Genomic DNA, 6,036 nt, shown 5'->3' on the forward strand with positions numbered 1-6,036 from the left:
GGAACCCTTTCCAAGTCCCCAAAGGGGCATTTTTCAGCTCTTTGGGCGAGCTGAGTGCAGCTGGGTCCGCTCCGTTCCACCGCTCACCTTCAGAAAAGGCGACGGGAGGACCCGACAGAGAAGATTCTCTTCTACAGCCACCTCATTTATTTTGGGAGATCTTGGGTTGAATTGTACCCACCCGGGCCAGGCTCCGGCCGAGGTGGCTCCTTTTGAATCGGACCAAACACCCAGGGCCAACACCCGCCCTGGGTGACAGTGAGCCCGGCCGCGACCCCCGCGGGGTTCTCCGTCCCAGCTGGGCAACCCAACGGAGAGGGTCAGAGCATTCCCGACCCCGTCGCCTCCCCATTGCCCCTCCGCACTATTGCCTTGGTCAGATCTTGCCCGAATCCTCTTCCCCGTGGCCGCGCCACCCCGCTTCTTCCCGATCCCCCCACGGCTTGTGATACCAAAGACGTTCTCTATGCAGGAGAAAGCCTTCTTTTCCACCCAGCACAGACCTTACAAGCCTTTGACAATGTTCTCTGAAATACCTCAAAATATTTAATGTATAGTTTATGTGATAAAAAAAAAAAAATTACTTAGCTAGTTTTTGGAATTTGTGACTTGAAGCTTTATACTGTTAAATTATAATTTTGCAGAAGACGGCATGTTCTTATTTCTTTGACGCGTTCAATGGGAGACATATTGAATGTTAAGGAAATGAAAGCTGGATAGTTTCACGATTTAAAAAAAAAAAAGAGAGAGAGAGAAAGAGAGAAAGATTAAAAAAAAAGGACCCTTGGAGTTTACAGATTTCATATTTAAACAAGTCCTTTTAAAAAAAAAAAGAAAAAAAAGAAAAACTAATAATGATGATGATACCTTTGCGTTCAGATGTGTTACTTTTCTCTGAGTCATGTCGTACAAGAGTATTTATTATATGTGTTCTGTGTTCAAATGTAATTTAAAGAAGACAAAAAAATAGACAAAAAAAAGAAAAGATGAGAATTTGATTTATGCATGGAAAAAATATACTCTTTCTTGAAGTAATGTAATAATTATTCGGGGAGGGGTGGTTGGGTGGGAGCGGGAGGGGACAAACCGTGCTTTTTTTTGTCCATGAGTTTTCGGTTGATGAAGACTTCTCTGCATGGATCACGTTTTGGTTTTTTTTTTTTTGCCCCAACTCACGCAACCACAAGAGAGTCGTTGTTTATCCCGTTGGTTTCTTCCTTTGCCCCCTTTTCTTTTTTTTCTTTTTCCTTCCTTCCCTTGCCCTGACGCCACGCAGGGAGGTGGGGGGTTGCTCCGAGGACCCCCAGGGTGGACGAAATACACGACTTCAGGGTCTCCGAGGCGCGGGACCCCATACATCCCACCCACCGCTGGGGGGCCCAGCTCCTCGCTGCACTTTGGGTTTAAATTTTGAGGGTTTTTTATGTGTGTGGTGGTGTTTCGGGTTTGTTTTTTTTATTTTTTCATCCAGCTCTGTGGGTCAAACCCCAAGGGTGGACAGGAGAAGGAGAGACAATCAGCCACCGTGAGCGGAGCCAGTTAAGCCGTGGAGCTCCTCGTGTGCTTTGAGACAAGGGAAACAGCCCCCCGGGCACCCCCAAACCTCCCCCCAGACCTTTCCAGGTGCCGTTCCCAAGTGCCCATCCCTCGGGGTGACCTCACAGACCCGCCTCAGCCCTTGTCCTGCCTGGAAAGAGGTGCTGAGGGTGGTGCTGCATCAACACCCAACTGGATCCAGGGACGGGCTTGAGAGACCCATTTCTGAGTTTTTTGGTCTCTCCCCAAAGATGAGGTTTGGGTCACAGGCATCACCCAGCGCACGGTGTCTGCCCCTGCCAGGTTTTCCCATGCCACTCTTGACCTGCGTGGAGGCACCCGCTCTGGCTGAAGGGCTAAGAAGAAGAAGAGTTCAGCCAATGGAATAGGTCCTGGGCGACCTGAGCCCACCAAGAGGTCTCCAGTGACTTCGAAAGGTCTCCTCGTCTGCCTTAGACAGCAAACATCCAGACAGCCCCTCGTGAACAGGGCTGCATCCCCTGCTCCTTTGTCCCACTGCTCCTCCTCCTTTCCTTGCCTAAAAATGAGCAGCAGTAAGGAGCCACATCTTCAGAGGTCAGGAAGGTGATGGGAGCCTGGAGGAGGAAACAGCACTTACTTTTTTCTGCTTTCCTATCATTACCAGAGCATTTACTTTGAAATGCTGATTCCTCAGCCCTCTCCAGCTTCTTCACTGCTCCATCCTTTGCCTCCATCACTAGGGCTGGCCCTAAGGCTCAGCCCACTGCGAGGAAAAAGATCTCAGCCTCTTTGGGCCCCATCAAAGTGGTCCCTAAAAGCAAAGCAGGAATTTAAAAAAAATCTGCATCTCTTCTCTGATGCGGTGTCCCCGCAGCCTTTGTGGCCAGCGCTGAGATGCTGGTGGAGGACGTGGGACCCACTGACCGAGGACTTGGGGTTTAGGAAAAGGTGATGTTGATTCCAGCAGCATCATTCATCTACTGACCAACCCTCTTATCCTCCAGGGAGCTCTGCATCCCTCCTGTGTCCCATTTCATCCTACAAGACTTTCTCCAGCATAAGAAGTTTTGGTGCTTGGAGGCCAAGACCTCATTTCCAATGGCAAGAAGGTCTCAACCAGGCTGGGATGCAGCCCACAGTCCCAAGTCCTCAGACCTTACAGAGACCAGAGGCTTTCCACCACGTGGCATGAATGGGTTGGGAAATCCTGGAGAATCCAAGAGAATCCTGGAGAAGCCAAGAGCTGAGAACTTTCTCCTGTCCACTTGCCCCCCCAGGACTTGCCGGATCAACCACATGGCCACGCCCCACGCCACATCTGGCCGTGCCTGCTGCCCACATCAACCAAAATGCCTTGATGAGCAACTTGCCAAGATACCAAAGATTATTTTTTTTTCCTCCTGCAGGTAATGACAATCCAAGCTCTGTCCTAAAGACAATTCTCTCAAACCAGGGTTGCCCCTGAAGGGCATTCTTGTGCTGTGGGGAGCAGGACTGGGGCCTCAGGGGCACCTCTGAGAGCAGAAAATGAGGAAGAGGAGGAGACCCAGGATCTCCCACTGACACTTGCTGGTTCAGCCTTGACACCATGTCCAGTTGTGCACATTTTCAGGGATTTGGGTCTTTTCATACCCACCGTGAGCAGCGAGGTGGTGCTGGCCCCATCCTGCTGGGTTCTTGGGGACACCTGGCTGGGTTTTAGCCATCGTCACCCCACTGTGGCACAACCGGAGCCACGCTTCTCCTGCTCTAACGACAGCTCCGCTGATGGCACGTTGGCACAGGGAGGGCCAGGAGCTGGCATTTCTCCATGCCAGGAAATGGCTTAAAAAAAAAAATAGCTTAAAAAAAAATAATTAAAATTGCTTTTCCTGAGCATCCAAAGTCTGGATGGAGAAGACCTTCGGCTCCTCGACACCTCTCTCTTGCCAACATGGCACCGTGAAGATGCTGCTGGGCTGGGCTGACTGTCCCCACTGCGTGTCCCCGGTGTTAAATCGTTTTTTTCCCCAATGTTAAATCAGCTTTTTCCCTTGTCTCAAAGGACACCCGCAGCTGAGGTGGGGCTGGCTGCTGGTGATGGGGCTTGGACCCACAGACGCTGCCGCGCAGAATCCGGTTCTTCTGCGCCTTCTCTTTGTTTAGTTGTGGGTTTCTTTAAAGAGAGAAAATGAAAAATGCAAAGAACAAAATTCATATTTCGTTGTTTTGGGGTTTTTTTAATTTTATTTTCCCCCTTAAGTTTCTAAAGGAAAAAAAGAGCCAGACAAAATTTATCCTGGCCAGGAAGAATTCACAGCCTCGGGTTGGCAAACCAGCCACCTCCAGAAAGCATTGCTCATTTTCTGTATAGCAATAGGTGATACTCGCCCTTGTTCCACATGGTCCAAGGGCTGCATTTCTGAGTTTTTAAATTACTTTTTCCTTTTAATTAAATTGAATTTATTTTTATTTTTTTGCTGCTGCTTCATTGTTACTCTCATGGGATAGGTTTTACTCTACAGCAAAATGCAATTGTTACTCCTCTGTGTCTTGCAACTATATTTGTTTAAGCTATTTACAAATGTTAAAAAAAAAAGAAAAAAAATAAATAAAAAAAGAGTCTTATGTGTCAGGCACTTTATCCAAACTGTGCTGTGTTCTCTGGAGTTTTTTCCTTGTTCTTTCTAATGACTCATGCAGGGGAACTTACCAGGAAACCTAACTCCAGCCTGTCAACAGGTTTTCAAAGAGAAAGAAAAGAAAAAAAAGGAAAAAAAAATTAATCTCTATTTGTTCATCCTCTACTGGTCATGACTGTGTTGTATTTCTGCAGCTTTCTGTTTCTTCAATAAATTATTTTCTAGTCATTCACCCTGGCGTGTGTGTGTCCCGCGGTGATGCTCAGAGCTCAGTTCTCTGCTGGGAGGAAGAAGAGCTGCGTTCGAGCCACCCCGACTCCTCTCCCTAGACCTGGCCTGAGAGCATCAGGGGGTAGATGTGAGGATCGCGCAGCTGGGAAATCTTTCTCCCTCTGTTTTTTTTTCACCCAGTAGTTGGAGGAGGGAGAAGCTTTCCCCGAAGAATCCTCACATACTTCTATTTCTTGGCACCGTCCAACACCCTTTTGGCCAGAGCCCAAAGGAAACACTTTAATTATCACAAACTCAGTGCAGACGAGGCCAAAACACTTGTTAAACAAACCCATCAACTCGTGTGTGCTGCAAGCCCCTGTGACTGATGTAATTATTTATCCTTTTACCCGAATATCTTGTCCTACTTTGTGTCTCGCCGTGGCACGAGCGGTGGCAAAGGGCTGGTGACACACACTGAGGAACCGTAAGGACTTTTTGTGCCGCTTTCTCCCTTGGTGGCGGAGCAGAGATTTACAGGAGACGACAGAAAAGCTCAAATCCTTTTAATCAAAAAAATAAAAACAGTAAAAAGGGTGATCCAGCCACCAGACAGTTGTTGACACCAACTTCTGCAGCAGCAGCTGCTGCTGATGTCCACAAATCTTTGCCCTCCTTCCCCCCTCAAAACAAAAAAAAATACTTTTCAGGGCTTGGCAGCAAACTGTGGCCACAAGCTGTCCCCAGAGATGGGGACATCAGTTCCAGGGAAGGGGGACAGGGCTGCTCTGGAGACGAGGCATGGCCCAGAGAGGACACCACCACCATGGGCACCTCCTGCAGGGTTGGCGAAGACAAGGATGTGGAGACGATGGGGAGTGACAAGTTGAGGCAGCGAGAAGCTGGGCTGGTCAGGTTGGTGAAGAAAAACCTTCAGGTAATCGATTGCACATAGGATTCTGGAGAAGGCCTCCAGAAAATAGGGGACACACATATTTTTTAAACGACACCTCTGGGGGCTGAGCTGTTGGGTCGATGCCTTTGGAAAACAAGATGAGGGTGTTTGTGCAGATGCTGCGCCTCAGCCCCCCCGTGTCGGAGGGAGTGAGAAGTGGTGAGGAGCTGCACCCACCACCCAACCCCACCACTGCTTATTTAATTAATTCAGAGGTGGAAAAATGAGCCTGGGACAGCAGAGTTGCTGTTTGTGGGTCCACTCTGGAGCAGGATCAGCCTCCAGCAGGAGGACACCCCGAGGGGCTCAGCAGAGGGAAGGGGACTGGGCTACCAGCCAGGGAGTCGCAGGGCGAGGGGCTGAGTGTGGTGGAAGATGTGGGTGGGTTTCAGAGTTTTACACAGTCCTGCAAAGCCCAGGCACACGCTGCGTAGGGGAGATGGAACTGCCGGTGGGGCATGTCCCAGAGCTCAGAGCCTGGAGCAGCAGCCCCCGAGGCTGTGTCAGTCCCTCTGCGGTCCCGGGGGCTGCCCACGCACCAAACTCACCCAAATAAGATTAAAAAAAGGTCCATAAAAGGAGGGAAGTGAGCCTTGCCAGCATCTCCCCTGTCGCAGTGTGGTGGGAGGTTGATGCCGGCCAGGACAGCTACGCTGAGGGACAAGGGACGGAGGACAAAGCTGGGGTTGTCTCCGGGTACAGGAGCCCTAGGGCGGTGCCACGGGTGGCCCT

The sequence above is a fragment of the Apaloderma vittatum genome, unplaced genomic scaffold, assembly GCF_000703405.1.
Source record: "Apaloderma vittatum isolate BGI_N311 unplaced genomic scaffold, ASM70340v1 scaffold32270, whole genome shotgun sequence".
Classification (NCBI taxonomy): domain Eukaryota; kingdom Metazoa; phylum Chordata; class Aves; order Trogoniformes; family Trogonidae; genus Apaloderma; species Apaloderma vittatum.